This window comes from Barbatula barbatula, assembly GCF_947034865.1.
Source record: "Barbatula barbatula genome assembly, chromosome: 10".
Lineage (NCBI taxonomy): Eukaryota > Metazoa > Chordata > Actinopteri > Cypriniformes > Nemacheilidae > Barbatula > Barbatula barbatula.
The window spans coordinates 12,046,385-12,064,257 of NC_136773.1; the positions used below are offsets into that span (position 1 = coordinate 12,046,385).

General features: G+C 37.8%; 1 protein-coding gene across 1 annotated transcript in view; it reads right to left on the reverse strand.

Moving 5' to 3' along the window:
• Positions 1–14,192: 14,192 nt before the first annotated feature.
• The window catches only part of cd276 (CD276 molecule), a 73,193-nt gene continuing 69,512 nt past the window's right edge, over positions 14,193–17,873 (reverse strand). The window contains exon 8 of the mRNA XM_079466323.1: positions 14,193–15,871. The gene's annotated coding sequence lies outside the window, so the exon portion shown is untranslated. The remainder of the gene's footprint in view (positions 15,872–17,873) is intronic.

Genomic DNA, 17,873 nt, shown 5'->3' on the forward strand with positions numbered 1-17,873 from the left:
AATTTCCATGTGGCAAATATACCCCGCTCCAAACATCAACGTAATTACTTTCCAAATAGCCAAGCCCCGGCTATTCAATTTTGAACTTGATTGTTTGCATCATCATTCAAAACGGCACTGTTTTTATTATTGCTGGTCAAAAACCACCACAGCTTTGCTTTAAGGCCGTCCTGTTTATTGAAATGATGGCTGTCATATGCTGCTTCGCCATGGAAACGAAAAATCCAAATTATTGAAAAAATATTCATTAAGTTCCTACCCAGTCGATGAACCGCGGTAAAGTAAAGTGAAATGTAAATACAATGACTAATTCAACATGACCATTTCAGTCCTTCAGCTGTTCACCGATACTCAGAATCCATAAGCAGACAAAGGGAGAGAGAGCGGAAGAGAGAGAAACACAGTTTAGTCTATAAACGAGTCTACAACACCCTGCTTTGCAAGCGACATGCAGTCCCTACCCTTAACACAAGACAAATTGACTTCCAACATTTTCTATTTAAAGCCTCCTTATTTCCGTAGGAATGGAGAATCTTCCCAATTCCCCAGCCTTTTGCCACCAGCTTAGTGTGACATATTGCTAATCTGGTTATTATGCAAGTTATCAGGCGTCTCACTGTAACGGCAAGGCGGCAGATATTACACTGATTTCATGTGCGCCTCACCGCAATAACTCTGCACGGAGCAAATGAATGGCTGACAGTGACCGTTGCTCCACACCCAGAAGCTGTTCTGGGTACCGCTTCTACAGGGACGACTTATTGCCTCATGACGCATCATTAGGCAGCCTGTGGTACGTGGACTGGATTACACCCTAAACAGATATGGTGGAGACGATGTGGTTAGGTGGTTTTGTGATTGTCTATCTATTTCTACGATATTCTTATGGCCTAACTGGTAACATGGTAATAATAATAATACCAAGGTCATGTTTGATTTCTAGGAATTGCATGAAAGGAGTAAAAGTAGGCCTATACCTCGAATGCATTTTAAGTCATTTTGAAGAAATGTGCCTGCATGGCCGATGTAAAAAGTATTTGATCCAGTCTAGTTCTTTAAAGTGTGGTTGACTGCCATTCAACCTTTACTACAATAAGTCACATTTCAAAGGTCCAGCGTATGGAATTTATTGGCATCTAGCGGTGAGGTTACTAACTGCAACCAATGGCTGAGTCCACCCCTTATCCTTCCTTTTCGAAGCATTATGGTGGCTGACACCAGACTAAGATTTTGGGACTAAGAGCTCTTCGGCGATTGAGATAACAAGTGCTTAATTTGTCAATTCCGAGGTGCCGGAATAAGTGAGCGTGGCAGATCTGGTAAATTATTGGGGTGAAGTAACGGAATGAACAATCTCTGTGGGGTTTTTTATCGAACTATTTAGATGTTTGGCATAAATTTTACATTATAAAGCCTAAATGGATTTCCCATATTGTAAAAATTGTCTCTTTGCTATAAAAAAAATCTTCAAGCTTTTATTTGACCTAATTCAAGTTATTTTATAAAATAACAACTCTTGTCAACACACCTCCTATATGCAATCCATACAAGCACACATCATGAATACTGTCTGTATCACATCATACCAATGACTTCTAATAGGAACAATATTCCAAAAGGTTGTTGTCATACACTTTCTGCTTTATATACAGTAATGTTACAAGAAAGTGTTACCCATTGTGTTTGTGACAATAACTAAAGCAGGTATTCAAGGATACAAGTTGTTACATCATGCAGATGAACCTCCCATCTGTTTCCCGATGCCTCAATGTTGATGAGGTTTTCACTTTCGGACGGTCAGCCGATTAAGACTGGACACCTGGACAAAATCAGACAGCATCTATAAGGGAGTTTAAAAAAAGAGCAGGCAGTCAGGACACAACCCTGTGATTAAATCGGCTGCGAGCCGATGAGGATATAAATTGTAATAATGATGGTAGAATGTGCCATATTGATCTCAACCTCCCCAAACGTTCACATGGTTTGAAGGAGAAGAAATTGAACTGGGATTTCACAGCAGGTCAGTGTGTGCATCTGTGTGTGCATGAAGAAACAAGAGGGGGGTAGAAACAACTTGACTAATAAATAGGCTACTGTATGTATGAAAATACAGTCTGAATCGGTATTATGAGAAATATGTGAATGCATATTAACTTATGATCTAGTAAATTTAACCTATGTAAAGTTGTTAAAGGAAGTAGTTTGTAGAAAACCTGATATTGTGGTTCAGGGATTCTTGTGTTTTATCATCACAAAGCCACTTTTTAGGAAACTCTACCTACAGTATAAATGGCCTCTGCATTTAAGCTGAGAAAGTTTTAAAAAAGGTATTTAAAACTCATTCTGTGTATAAAGTAAATACTTTAAAGGAAGTTTTTTGATTCCATATGTTTGAAAGAAACTGTAAATTTTGCTAGCCGAGTCCAGAGCTGCTACCACAATGTTTTTAGTCAAGAATGGCTTTTGCATGTTGCTAATAGAGTATTGCTATGCTGTATCGGGTGAATGTTTACCGGCTCAAGTCAAGGGTCTCGTTTATAAAACGTGTGTACAAACATATTTGAGTGTGATTATGCAAAAATCCACGGTCATATTTATTAGAGGTCGTTGCTGTCTGTACGTCCATTTCAATTTATAGATTTCACATGTGAAAGAGTGGCATACGCACGTTTTCTGTGTTCTACGGATATACAGAATTTAATGAATGAGGCCCGAAGTCTTAGGTCCCTCCGTCAATGGGGGTCTAGATATAACTTGCTCATACTGTAAAAGCAACAGTAAAGGCGTCTTTATAAAAAAAGGCATATAATCACCCTGGTCATCACTGAGATGTTTCCTTCCAGATGTAATTTAGACACCTAGAAGATGTTTTCATTTCAGACGTACATTTCAGACGTACCTGTGCTATCTTGGACTAAGGCCCAAACATCATAGTGCCATCGCTGCATACACCTGCGTGCGCTTTTTTTGTAACTTAATAAAGTCAGCAGTCAGTATCTGGCTCTTCTGCTATATAAATGCTAGTCTTGGGTCTGATGATATTCATGCATAACAATATTAACAAGAAGTTCATGTCAAACTGCTCTCCTCCAGTTCATCCACTTCACACATGCAAATAAGCGCATCAGTTGAAAATTGTTTGACTGGTGTTATCTTATCTAGCAGAGACAGTCTATAGGTTAACAGATCCCTGTTTGAAGTGGTTGGCACACAGAATTCTCATTATAATTAAACTGAATAATTCAATATTTATCCTGTGGCAGTCAGCAGGGAATCATTACAGCCGCTGTCATTAAGACCTATTTTAATTATCATAGCATAGTAATCTCAACGCTGCACCTCACAAACACACGGTCACCCTCTAGACCAGCTCCATCGCCACTTACGGGTACGGGACGTATCATTCAGATAAATTGCCTTATAAATGGCTTCTGTGATAGTCTGATTCGGTGTTTGACAAAACAGTTATTTGTGCATGGCATATTCCTCAAATAAAGTTGATTTATTTCTTGTTAATGTGGAAATGAAATGGTACAAACAACACAACACAACCTCTTTTTCAGAAAACAACAGCAGATGGCGGTTTCCATGAATACTGAGGTAAGTCTTCACTGTTACTTTTTCTAATGTAGAGTTTAGAACAGAAGGGGGTCTTTGATTTTTTCCCATTTGTTTCAATGGCGGTTGCAGGGCACTCATAGGCTTGTGCAGCTAAGGTAATCGTCTAAGACTAAAGGACATAGCACTTATTACCCTGAAGCTGCAGGAAAGTGATGTCATGGCAGTGCTGAATGGCTGATGGCCCAATCCCAGATCCTTTACTATTTGGCAGACACTTTTATCTAAAGGGTTTTAAACCCGCAAACTTTGTGGCGTTGACACAATGTTCAACCAGCTGAGCTAAAGGTACAGTTGTGAGATGGGATGTCACACAAACTAATTTAAAGGGCCAGTTTGCCCTAGAATCTGTCATCATTTACTCACCCTAATGTCATTCCAAAACTGTATGACAAACCAAACAACATTCGGCCCCAATGACTTCTATTATATGGACACAAAACCACTGAGACATTTCTCAAAATATTGTTTTTGTGTTCCTCAGCAGTAAGACTTTACATGTTTGAAATGACATAAGGGATAGTTTTCAATTTGGGTGACAATCCCTTTAAGAAATAAAAAATCAAGGCAAATATAGAAAAACTAGTGAATATGAATATTTACTATTTATTTGTTGCTCTATATTTGATTCTGTCTGAATACACAACTACAATAAAGCCGATCACAGCGAATGTCTCATAGTAGGCAGATGGTGTTAACCCAGCAGGGTTTAAAGCGAAGATTTCAGAGGAAAAAAGGTTCCCCATGTTTTACTCACCCTCAAGGCATCCTGATTGAATATGACTTTCTTCTTGAAGAATAATGTTATAATACCAGAGTTATAATACCACAAATTCCATTTTTTTTTCCAAGCGGTAGAATGAGAGTGAATGGGGGACAATTTTTTGAACTCCAAAAAGTACATCCATCGATCAAAGAACTGCTCGTCACAGCTCCGTGGTCTTAACAAAGGTCTTCTGAAGATAATCGATGCGTTTGTTTAAGAGAAATATCCATATTGACAGCTCTATTAACGTTCATGTCGTGACGAAAGCTCCCGCACAGAGGAGACGGTATCCTATTGGAACAAACTGAAAAGTGCCTCATCCGTCACTGGAACTTACGACACGCCGGCATCATTTGCAGGAAAACATGTGGAAATTTGGTTTTGTCTCTGAAATATCACTTTAACTAACCATTTGATTTTTTTCACTCCCACGATGCTGTATAGAGAGTTACACATGGTTTGGGGTAGGATATCTGGATGCAGCTCAGTGATGTCATATGCGAGTCATTGGATTGTGAGGTTTCTAGGCCGACAGCGACGTCTGGCTCATGCTTATAATGCATGACGGAGAACTGACTATTCGAGCTGCGCTCTGCCCGTCATCCTGATGCATCATGTGCCATGTGCTAATTAGGACTGTCTGTTTCTGCAACACATTCCTGCATATGCTTCCTCTCTTTCTGAGGTGATGAATGTTGCCAGAACAAAAATGCCTTTTTCTAACACAGGTTCATTAATTACCCACAATGCACTCTGTCACTTGGCTCCCCTGTGTCAGAGATAGCGTCAGTAGGCCAGCTGTTCGCAGGTAGTGAATGGCCACTGGATAGGCGAACGCTGAGCATTTTTTGAGGTGGTCCAGTCGGGGCAGTGATGAGCCTGCACTCTTAATGAGTGTTAGATGACACTGAAGTGCCTGAGAGGAAAACTGCTGGGGTTGGGAGATTATGTTAGAAGTGCTGACTCTGGAACAGATGTAGTGCTTTCCTCATCATGGGTCAGATTAAGATTTTGGATTAGGAATGCTGATCTCAGTTCTGCCAGAAGTGCTGAAGGGAACTGGAGCAGAAACAGACGCTTATGGCGAGGTGAGGACTAGGTGCGACAAAAAAATGGATGTGTGGCTCGCAGGCTCATTTGAAGGACAGAAAAGGGTTGTTTTAGGACTCAGATGGCTAAAGATGTGTGTGTAAACACAGTATTTTTGGAGACTACGAAGGGTACAAAGTACTGAGACCAGTGTGTAATTAATTTACATTGCGTAAGGAACAAACAGCAGGGGCTTTCCATTTTAATGTGGCAGACCAATTCCCCACTAAATGAAAGAGGAAATCAACCACTCTGTATTTGTCCTTCCAGGGCACTTTAGATAAACCAAGTGGCTCTCTTTTTATTGGTGTATAGGCTCTTAACACTCTGAAAATGCTGTGTGTTTTCAATCCACGATTGGGTCAAATAGGCATTTTCTAGGTTAACTCAACCCATCGGTTAGGTTTGCCCCTTTTTGACCCAACCATGGGTTGCCTCATAACTGGGCACATGAAAATGTAAACACAATAGCTATTTTGTGGACATTAAAGGTTTGTTTTCCTTCCAAATCCTTTCTCCATTTGTTGGGTATTATTGCGTCTGGTTTGAACTCCAATTTAATTCCGGAAATCCTAGTGTACTCACAGAAACCCTAAAGCCTCTCAAAAACCTATGTCCTTTATTGTCACACAATAACACACTCTCTCTTTTAAAATAGACAACTCTTTTTATAAAATATAAACATATGATTCAGCATATTGGTAAAAAATTGATTCTCTGATCATAATTTTGTATGTGTTGACTGAAAAGGTCACATACATAACACTGGAAGTTTTCTTTACAAAGAAAACAGAAATCTTTATTCATTTCATGGTCCAAGATGGCGTGTGATTTACCCTTAAGAATTCCACAGTATAATTACCGTCAACACCCTTTCAATGTAATGTTTTAATCTGTCGCTTTGGAGAAAAAATAAACAGGCTTTCACTCACTAAATATAGCAGCCATCATCATTAGCAAGTGGAGTGCCATGAGCTGAACCAAAATGGATTGATGGCAAAGAGGAATCAATCTATAGTCCGTGGAGCGAGAAAAGAAGATTAAAAAGTGGAAATTGAGGCCATTTCTGGATAGATTTTCCTCCCGAAAGCTGGAAAGACAAACCAATGCTCTGCTGCCCTCAGGCATACAGTCACCCTTATCATTTCTATCCTCTCGATATCTTCATGAGTTTATTGTCACTTACAAGAAAATAAAACTTCACCTAAGTGTCTTTTTATGTCTCTTACTAATGTGCTTCGGCATTGTGACTGTTGTGACAGCGTCGTATTGTACATCCTACAAGTGTTCGTTGTTTTGTGTCATGTGCATCAGCTGTGAAAGTCAAATATGTAAAATTACAGTGGCCCTGTTCCGAATAGCCAAATAACAAGCTTGAGTACTCAAACGTCCTTTTTGTTTTGATTCCCTGGGCTTTTCTGATTCAGTCTTTTACATTTGTTGGGACTGTTTTGGGGGCTGAAAATGTGGCTGAAGCAAAGCTTTGAGCTGAAACCACCACAGTTTTGCCAAAAGTCATGCCTGGAAGTTATTATATCGTCGCTGTCCTTACAAAACCTCCTATGTCCAAATTCGCTGTTTTTCAGGAAACACTGAAAAAACAGCATGTGATCATTGAAAAAGAACAAAGTTCACAAGCACGTTTCAATAATTTTTATTGGGCTCAATTTTTAAACCTTGTACGGCAATACCAGGTTTAAGAAGGACAGCAGCGATGTGTACTTAAAGCTGCTATTTGGAACCTTTGCGGTTATTCAATGAAAATCAGTTATTGAGCAAGTACAGTACATGAGAAATGTTTGTCAAAACATTCTCTTTACCTTACGCCAATGCACGTGGACACGCCTGTAATAGCGATTGATCCTCTGTGAAACAATTCATGACCAACCATTGGGAAAGTGAAAGGTTCTTTACATCACATGCAATAATTTCTTATTCAAGGTGTGGCATTCTCGGTAATAGGACCAATCCTTTGTGGGCAAACTGTGATAAGCTTTTCCCCGACTGCACTCAGAAGCTGTGGGATTACCTGTCCCTTAATTTGTTGGTTGTAAAAAGTCACATGACTCTTTTCTGGTTACTATGTAGCCTCAATCACATTTAGAAAACATCCCTGCAGCATCACATTGGCTCTTTTTAGGGTACTTGGATGTCTAGGGCGCATGGTTTACATCAGACATCCTCATGGCGTTTAAAAACAACTGATCTGATCTCAGTTGGTGTGGATCAAAATGAATCTTGTTTTGTTGACCCAGTTTACAAATGATATCCATTTCTAGAGATTACTTTTGGTAATTCACAATTGATAGACTGAAACATGCATCAAAGAAAGACAAACTTAAACAAAAATGATCAGCAAAACAAAGATCCTTCTCCCTTTCTACACGCTGGGTTTGAAATATTATCGAACAGCCTGATATCACACATGCTGTGTTACCACATCTTTGTTCGTAAAGCTCAAATTGGCCCATCATTATCTTTTAATTACCCCAACCCAATATTGGGCCCTATTACAGGCAGATAATTAATCACGTATAATGGTGCAATAGGATATTGTGATTGGGGCAGAAAGGTTGGGGGGGGGTATTTTGTGCAAACAGAGAGTTAATAGCAACTCTTCTGAGTTTCATTATTTGCACATGAAGACACTCTGAATAATGGATGAATGGTTGTGTAAAGTGAAGATGAACCGAGGGATGATTTCTCCACTCTCCACTTTATATATTTCCTCATCACATTTTTGGCCGCTCCAGCCCAGCCCAGATGGACAGAACTTCACCGTGCTGTTAGTATAGTACGATCTGCTTTTACTCAAGGTTAATTACAATATGTCAGAATTTAAGTGTTTATTGGCTGGATAAAACTTCGTGAGCAAATGAAGGTTAAGAAAGTGTAAGCAGCAGGTAGCACAAATTTAGGTGGCCACACACGATTTTTAAAGCACCATTATTAAACTCTCCTCAGTGACACCGGATTGATGGACGTATATTCATATCCTCAATGACGGATCTGGAAATGAAAACGTATTTCAAGCCAGTGACAGTGATGTGACATAATCGCACATACTTGTGTGCAGTCCTACAGTCTTTTTATAGACACTAAGGGTTTAGTTTGTCGCCTTCTATTAACGGTAAAGAACCTCTACACAACCCTTTCTGAACCAACCTAATGCAATGGTCTTAAAACAGTCCAATTATCATTCTAGATTTTGAACACATTTTTTTTTACTGTATTTCTTTCATGTCGCTCCAAATGTGTGTGTTCATCCGCTTCCGTGAAACACAAAATGAACCGTAAAAGAACCTCTACGCAACCCTTCCTCAACCAACCCAATGCAATGGTCTTAAAACACTTCATTCATCATTCTAGATTTCTACAAATAAAAATAAATCACTCATGTCGCTCTAAACGTGTGTGCATCCGCTTCCGTGGACTACAATATTCACTGTAAAGAACCTTTACACAACCCTTTCTCAACCAACTAAATTCGATAGTCTTTAAACACTTACCATGCTAGATTTTGTTTTCATTCATTTCTAACAGTGCTGTTAAACCTCAACCTCAGAGCAGATTATTTATTGTATACACATATATATTTGGTAAAGGAACCTAATAGGTTACCTTATTTAAAACATATCTTGCAATACATCAAGTGCATAATAGGACACAATATAGTCCTATGACCATGACTGTGAAAAACCATTACAGATACGTTATCTCCTCTGTAAACTTCCATCAGACCATTGTTGTTGTTGTTATTTTCTTTCTCCTCCCCATTGTAAACAGCTGTAATCACAGTCTAAAAGAACTAGAGGAAATGAAACAGCCTCTGGTTGCCATCTCGTCCTCCGTGCTGTGGACCGGAACACTTTAATTAGGGCCAGACTGCTCGAGCAGCGCTGAATCAGAATCAAGCAAAAGTAAATTGTCATGTTTGTCTCTTCCTTCTGCTTTCTGCTAATGCATGCACTTAAATATTTTTATGAACTGATCCATATTCTACTTATTGACAACACAGTGTCATATTCATTCATTGATTCTTCTATGACATATCAATATTAGGGCTGTCAGTTGATTCAAATGAATGGATTATCATGATATGTTGATTAATGACATATCAATATTTGCTGAGTAGGAGAGACCGGAAAAGAGCTGCGGTAATGTCATTGATATTAGGCCTATACATTCCTGTTTCCTTTTTGAGCTCACAAAATGGCATGTCTCTTTGACTGACATTGTGGATATTTATAATAAAAAATAAAGCGTGTTAATCGAGATTATTGTTAGCCTGGCAATAATTGTATATGAGATATTTAGTATAGTTTGACTTTCGTAAAGAACAATTTTACACACTCTTGTGTTTAAAACAACTCAGTATGTCCTAAACTGAACACATCTGTCTAGTTAAGGACAACCTATTATGTGTTACTTCTAACTCCCATTTATTTATGAACACAAATGACTGTAAAACGTGTTAGCACGAAATACATTATTTTAAACAATGCAATTAATGTACATTATATGTTGTAATTTATCACTGTATACCCTGTATTCTATATATTTCATAAATGTCCCGTTTTCTTTCCATTTCATTTCCCTGGTCTCCTCTGTATGTAGTAACATGGATGTATTGTATAGCTGCATTGCAACAATGCAATGCAGAAGTGCTTACGACTAAAAATTTGTACCGAAGTAGCAGTTCATTTCGTTTTATCTGATTCTTTGTATTCATGCTAATTTCATAGACACATGCTGTAACAGTTAGCCACATAATGATTGCCTAGGGTAGAAGTAGTTGTAACATTGCATTTAAAACTGTCTGTCCCAGGACCACAAAGCTTGCACTCCATGGTCAGTCATCGACATTTGCATGTGACCCTAAAGAGCTCATTTTTGTGCCTCTAAAGGTATACAAAACATACAATGCTGTACCATTTTGGTTACATAATTGTACCCTTAAGACCGACTGTGCAACTTTACAGATAAATGTTTTGTACCTCTCGAACTATACCTTTAATTGTACATTAAATATGAGTGCCATGCGTCAAAGTTTGACAGATCTAGCACAAACCACCAGTTTGTTGTTGAGTTACTGATGCTCAAACAAAAAGTGTTACTGCAGTACCCCCATTGGCAACATAGCGTTGCAGTTTTACCAGTTGGATGTCTGTTCCTGTCTGGCATCTTGGTACGACGTGTTCCTCTCTGGCAGAGCTGAATATTAAATATTACAAATGTAGAAGCATCCATTTACAGACGACCATTAAAGAATCCTGAATCCATGTATGTTTTCATATTCTCACTGGCAGTGACTCACTGGGATTATAAATTCAAAGCAAACACTAAATTAATAAGTGTGAAAAACAGACAGATTTATTCATTAACACAAATTGCCAAAAGCAATGCATACGTGCCTCTAGCATTTTTTCATTTGACAGCTTACACTTGTACTGTATTTATATGCTCAATGTGTTTGCTGTACCTCTATTAACAAATTCACTTTAAAACTACACTTTCTGTACACGCCTTTTTTTTTTACCTCTTGACGGATGTTCAAGGGAATCACTCTAATTCTACTTATCTCCAATTTTTCCCCATTATTAGTCATTCTTATGTGAAACTCTTAACAAGGCCTTCAAGCTTTCAATAAGACCCTATAACCATATGCCAGCTGTATTTCCAAATTAAAAAAGAATCCATCTCATGGCCTCACACTCATAGTTAATGATTCAAACAAAGATTACCTTTTTATGTTAAAAGCTGAATATGTTAATAATATTCATGAGGAGTACAAAGTAAATCAAAATTGTATAAGCAGGAAAAAAAACAGTGGTTCACAGATACTATACTTTTCTAGACAAAACATCAGATTGAAAAGTAAATAAAAATGATCTACATTCAAAATTTCTAAATAATTTCCATTATAAGATAATTAAATAGTCTAATCATTCATTAAATAATTTCCGACTCCTTTTAGGTTTAATGCGCTTAATATTTGTTGAACAAAATGTTTCTTTTAAAAGCTATTTTAATGTTCTAATTTAAGTTTCAAGTTAAATTCTTTGTCATATTTACAACTATGATACTATTGCCAAACCCAACTCTTGCTAAAGGGACGGCAGAGCTCTTGGATATTGCTGTAAGGCCAAAGAGTAAAAGAAAATGTGTTTGTAAATTTTATGGTTGATGGCAAGTGGCAATTTAGCATTAGAAACATCGCATTTGGGGGGAATTAAAGTTACTGTCCCCCTCAGAAAACATCTTAGAAGAAGCACATTGCTGAAAGGTATTGCTTGTCTGAGTTCAGCAACCATTATTTCGACATACATCAGCATCTCAAAGTATCTGATGCATATTTAAAGAATTTAGCAGGAGCTTACCACTGTGCTTTTTACGTCCAGGGATGGATATAGTATGAAGTGTTTAAAATAAACAGCTTTTTAAAAATTTTCAAAGCATATAGACGGTTTCAAAGTGACAATATAAACAAACGTTACTGCGCATGCAGGCGTTCATGGGCTGCAGTTCATTTCCAGAACACATTCACAAACAATAGAGTGCCTGTAGATTATTTCTGATAAAATGCTAAAGAAACGGAGGAAAACGTTAGATGGTTAAACTGGTCTCTCCAATATTTGAATCTAGACTGCGATACCAAGCTCAACCTCTAGATATCAATGTCCCATAAGGTTTCGTTATATGCGTCAAAAGTACAGGACCCATTCAACAAATTGTGTCTTTTAATGCAATTATTATACAACCAAATTATATTATAGATATAACATAATATAATATAACATAAATTAAATATAAATGTATATTATTATTTTACTGTATATTAGCCAAACACAGTTCCGGCGCGCGTCTGATGAAACGGTCAATAGAGTATTTATATTTTATTACATTTATGTTCATATTCATTTGTATTATTATTTGATTGTACTAATAATACTTGTATTAAATAAAATAATTGTTGAATTTTGTTATATGTTCATTTAATTAAATAATCAATTTGTTGAATGGGTCCACTAGTTTGGTTGCATTTAAAGAAACTGCAGGGTACATCCAGCGGTTGAACTTGGTATCGGAGTCTAAATTCTAAATATTGGAGAGACAAGTTTAGCCAAGCAACGGTTCATCTCGGTATCTTTTGCTTGTTATCAGAAATAATCTAAAGGCACTCTATAGTTTGTGAATGTGTACCGGAAGTTAAGTGCAGCCCACGAACGCGCACATGCGCAGTAATATTTGTATATGTTGTCACTTTGAAACCGTCTAAAGTTAGGGTATGAACTTGTAGATAAAATCAAGTTGCTTCAATGGCCTTTGGTTCAATGCAATGTCAGAATAAAAAAAAAAATGAACAGTAAAAATATTAGAAAAATTGGTTATGACAGTTGATGTATGTATTAACCTCTAGGCAAAATGTTTGTTTATGACTATAAAACTAACTTTTGACATTGTCCTGCGGTTGATGTAATTGTGAATGTAGTATGTAAAGGGCATAGTGTACTCTACAGTCGGCTAGTCATTATGGCAAAATTAACCTGTATGGTAAACAGGGCCATTACTCCTTGAAGGGAGGGTTTCATTTTGGTATCTTCTTTTGTAACACTACATACCCAAAATAAAAATCTTAGATTAAAAATCCACAAGTAAATTGTTTTAATAATATTATAAACCTACAAAACATGTAACTTTGTTTCAATTGCCATTTCTTGGTTCTTCCGAATGGCGTTTTCATTATCTTGCTTTGAATTGAGATTCCCAAGTCATTTCTCAAAAGTTAATGTTTACCATAAACTGAATACACAAGTTTACCGCTATTTTGATTATAATCGACAAATGTTTAACATAAAAGATGTCACCCCTTCAAAAGAACAACGTTGAAACATCTAAAAACAAACCTGTCCATTTGTCAACAGCTAAATTGATAGTGATCTTAGGCTGAAATTATTGCATCTTCATTTAATAAACCTTCTCTCAAAATTGCTATCCTCCAAAACGTGACAGCCTCTTGAAGGAAAAGGTATTGGGCCATGACATCACTCCAAACAGATTCTACAAAATGCAAGTGACAATAAAAGCCAAGGCTAAAGAACCTCTGGACATTAGCTTTTACCAAAATAAACACGGTCTTCGAATTTATTTGAGCTGATCAGCTTTGTATATGTTTGGTCAAAAGTTTTAAAGTCACTATAAAAATAAAAGGAATATTACATCAACTGATAAAAACAACAATTGTATTGCCTTTGACTAACAGACCTTTTATGTACCTTGTTCAGATGAAGCTGTATAGATGTTCAACACATTTCAACAATGACATTTCTTTCTACTTAATTGTATTTCATTTGTCCTGGATTAGAAGTACATGCATTTTAGAGATGGCATGAAAGGTTGAGTCAAATAAACAGATCTCTGCGGCTTCTTCCACTAATCTGTCACAGAATTTCTAGCAGACGCTAAACTCACAAAAGGACACAAAAATCTGTCAAAATTAAGAAAGGAATGCATGCAAAAAATGTATACAGATGTTATATGACGTTGTTTTAACCAAATCACACGAATGCTTTTTGGTACAAGCTCATCTCATGTAACAAGAAAAGTAAAGTGTAATTGGTAAAAAAACTGAATACATAATTTCCTGTTTACAGATACAACACAACCGAACGATAAGCAGGCTGTCATGGACACGTCTTTCAGTAAAAAACACACAAGCAACAGTAAACAAAAAGTTTAATTTACAAACGTAATAAATGGCAGGCAAAAATTTTTTTGCAAAAAGACTTGGCACATTACCCATTCCAATACATCCCATTTTTAAAGTACCAGATAAAACTAATAAAAAAACAAACATGAACAACAACAACAGTTTTAAGACACACCACCCCAGTCTGTTGTACTTTCCACCTGGCAGTCAATGAGTTGGCATGCATTAACACAACCGATTTCAGCAGCACACAGTGCTGTCAGGTCAGGCAGGGGGTTGGGCGTGTCTCATGCACCATTTGTAGTTTGCTGGAGCTTAGCTGGTGTTCCATCTAAATTGCTCCCAGAAGTTATTGGATTTTTGCGGAGCAGGCAGACGCTGACAGTTACAAGTTACTTCATGGGCAGGCGTTAATTAGGCCAGGATGGAGCGATCGTAAGGATGCAGTGAGAGAGGCCAGGAGAGAAATAGGGTGCCGACTGAGATGCTGACGGTGAGTTGTTCGCCGGCTGCTTTCTTAAACTACTCACTTTCTATTAGGTCAGAGATGTTGCATGGGGCTTCTCTCCTAATGCAGAGTAGATGGGAGCTGGTGACAGCGGTGGAGCTCCCAACTTGTCAGAGCCGATGGTCTTCAAACAGATTTTCCCTTTAACACGTCTGCATGCAATTATGGGCGCATGCCATATACAGTATTTCAGACGCTCGAGGAACGGAGAAGGTGGGAGAGGAAGAAGAAAATGGCTAAGTTTATCACTCCGGATGTTATTTAGAAAAGCCACAGAAAAGTGCAGGGAATATAATGCAGGAAATGATGTGACGGAAGGTTCTGTTCGCTCTTGGATGCCCTTTACGTTTGGCTTCTCAAACTTGTGTATTTAAATTTTAAAGCACAATGGAGGGCTTCCGCACAGCTTGGATTCCAGAACTATTGTTCTCATTCATTTTGCCATTGGGATTTAAGGTAAAACAAAACTAACCAGCATTGAGATGAATTGACAATTGGGGAAAACGTGTGCACCTATAAACTACACACTGCACAGCCCAATATGATAGTCCTTGATTATAAGTAAAACAATGTATTCAAAATATATTGTAAAAATTTTAAAATATCTGAGTTTGTGGGGACTTTCCGATTTGTAGATCTTTTTCTGACTAATATACTGTAAGCTTTCACTATGAAAACCAGCAAATAAACATCCGTTTTTTTCTTGAGGAGCATATGCTATCGCATAACTCCCTCAAAGCTCATGGTAGGTCTCTCTTGAATATATTATCTTTAAAAATGAATTTCTCCATGGAGAAAATGTATGGGATATTTTTACATCTAGAACCCCACCGTTAACGCTCTATTGTGAATGATAAAAGAGTTTCATCACAGTCGATGGGTCGATCTTTTTGGGAGGAATCCAGGACATGTACAACCGGCAAGAACTCTTATAAAGTCAGTCACGTAATTTAAAATCAGTCATTGCATTGTTTCCCTTATACAGCTTCCCTTGTGCATACAGAAATAAACGAAAGTGAAATGTCAAAATATCAAACGTATACTATCCATGCGTGAAACACACGCAAGTTTACATCCCTTATGACGGACGCTCAGGAAATCCTCCTGAATCAGGTGAGGCAGAATGGGATGGAATTACGATGAATCTGTGCGCGGCCCCTCAGATTGCCCAGCCACAACCCTGCAACACAAACAGAAATAAAAGGTTTACAAAAGGGAGAACAGAGGTATATGAAGGCAACAAACAAAGTGTATTTAGCGCTCAATTCAGAAATAAACAGCAGTTGAAAAGACAGAAGGGATATATCACTAGCACAAAAAACAAATTTACAGTATTATCAACCACGTCTGTCGTTTTGGTGAAGTATGGTGTGGCATAACGATCAATTCAATCTCAAACAATAGTGAATGATGTTAAAGGTCTGGTGTATGAAATGTAGCGCCATCTAGCGGTGAGGTTGTGAATAGCAACCAACTGCTTCCTGCAGCCTCCCCCCTCCCTTTTGTAAGCACTAAGGCGGCTGACATGGTGAATTCCATGTAAAGGGACCCGCGGTGTATGTAGATATAAATAGCTTATTCTAAGGTAATAAAAACTCTTCATTATGTAAGGTCTTTATACACCTCTGAAGACATAGTCATGTATATCATATTGCATTTCTCCCAAAAATTACACACACAATTTTGAAGGACTGACTTTCCTAAGCACTTGTACTTTATATTTTAGCTCATAAACCATAGCACTGAAAGGACACTTTTTAACTTCATTATTTTAGCCAAACCTAAACATGCAAATGTTATTTAAACTTACTGTACATATTGTGCCCTGTTCACAAAACTCCTGTCTGACTTTATTGCTGCACAGCCATTCATTTTGTTATGACTGGCCGCCCACTACATCAGGCATTGAAGGTCTTTCTTGCGCGATATGTGACACATCGATTACCAAAACCTCAAACTATTTTAAAAGTCGCAGTTTTCCTGGAGTGAAACATCAAGGGCGGTCGGTCATTACACACGCAAGTCCGTATAACACAATGGCTCGTCATTCCCGCCCCTATTACAATGATCCACCTTTAAAAGACTGTTGCACGGCCATGGTTTAGATAGCTTTCATTAGGTACCAATGTTCCAATCTCATCCAATCACCAGTGCCTAAACCATTACAGCAGGTAAGTCCAAACTTTTAATGCACTCGGCTCCACACTTCATTCCCTGTGGACCTCTTCCCCTGCTGCTAATGCTGCTAGAGGAATAGCGTTAAATGCATCATTAAACCTGCCAGAGAATTAACTTGGACAGAACTTAATTATGTCACACACAAGACACTGCGAGTTTAAGATTTGAGGAAAACCAATATTGCTGGCTAGAGCACGAAGTTGGTTAGTTAAGATACATAATTAGAGTCAATCAGCCATGTACCTGGCAGTGGGTCTAGATTAGTAAATAGAAGGGAAAGATTTTCACGCTATATGGAGTGAATGCGTGTTGTTTTTGCGTTAAAAGCTGGCATTTTGTGAAACTTTTGAAAAGGGAACATTGGCAACACTCAGCAACAAGTTAAAGGACATGAATGATGCCTCACAGATGTTATGAGACAATATTTCATCTTCAAACTTGCTTTCTCAGCGTTAAGTATAGGATCATTATGGCAAGACTCAATGTTTAATTCCCCACAACCTCAAAAACAACTATTTTGGTGATGCTGGAGAGTAAACATTTGGCAGATGCTTCAATCCAAAGTGATTTACATTGCATTTAAAGGGATAGTTCACCCAAAAATTCTGTCATCATTTACTCACCCTCTTGTCATTTCAAACCTGTATGACTTTCTTTCTTCAAAGCACAATAGAAGATATTTTGAAAAATGTTGGGAGCTGAACAATGGCGGAACCCATTCACTTCTATTGACAAAAAAACAATGCAAGTCAATGGGTACTTCCGTTGTTCGGTTACCAACATTCTTTTGTGTTCTGCAGAAGAAAGAAAGTCATACAGGTTTGAAATGACAAGAGGGGAGTAAATGATGACAGAATCTATATTTTTTGGGTGAACTATACCTTTAAGGTACACATTGTAGCAGTTTGTGTGCTTCCTGTGACTCGAACTATTGCAAGCAGCATCACTCTTTTCAGTATAGCATTGTGAACACATGGTTTTCTTAGAAATAAACATCTACGTTA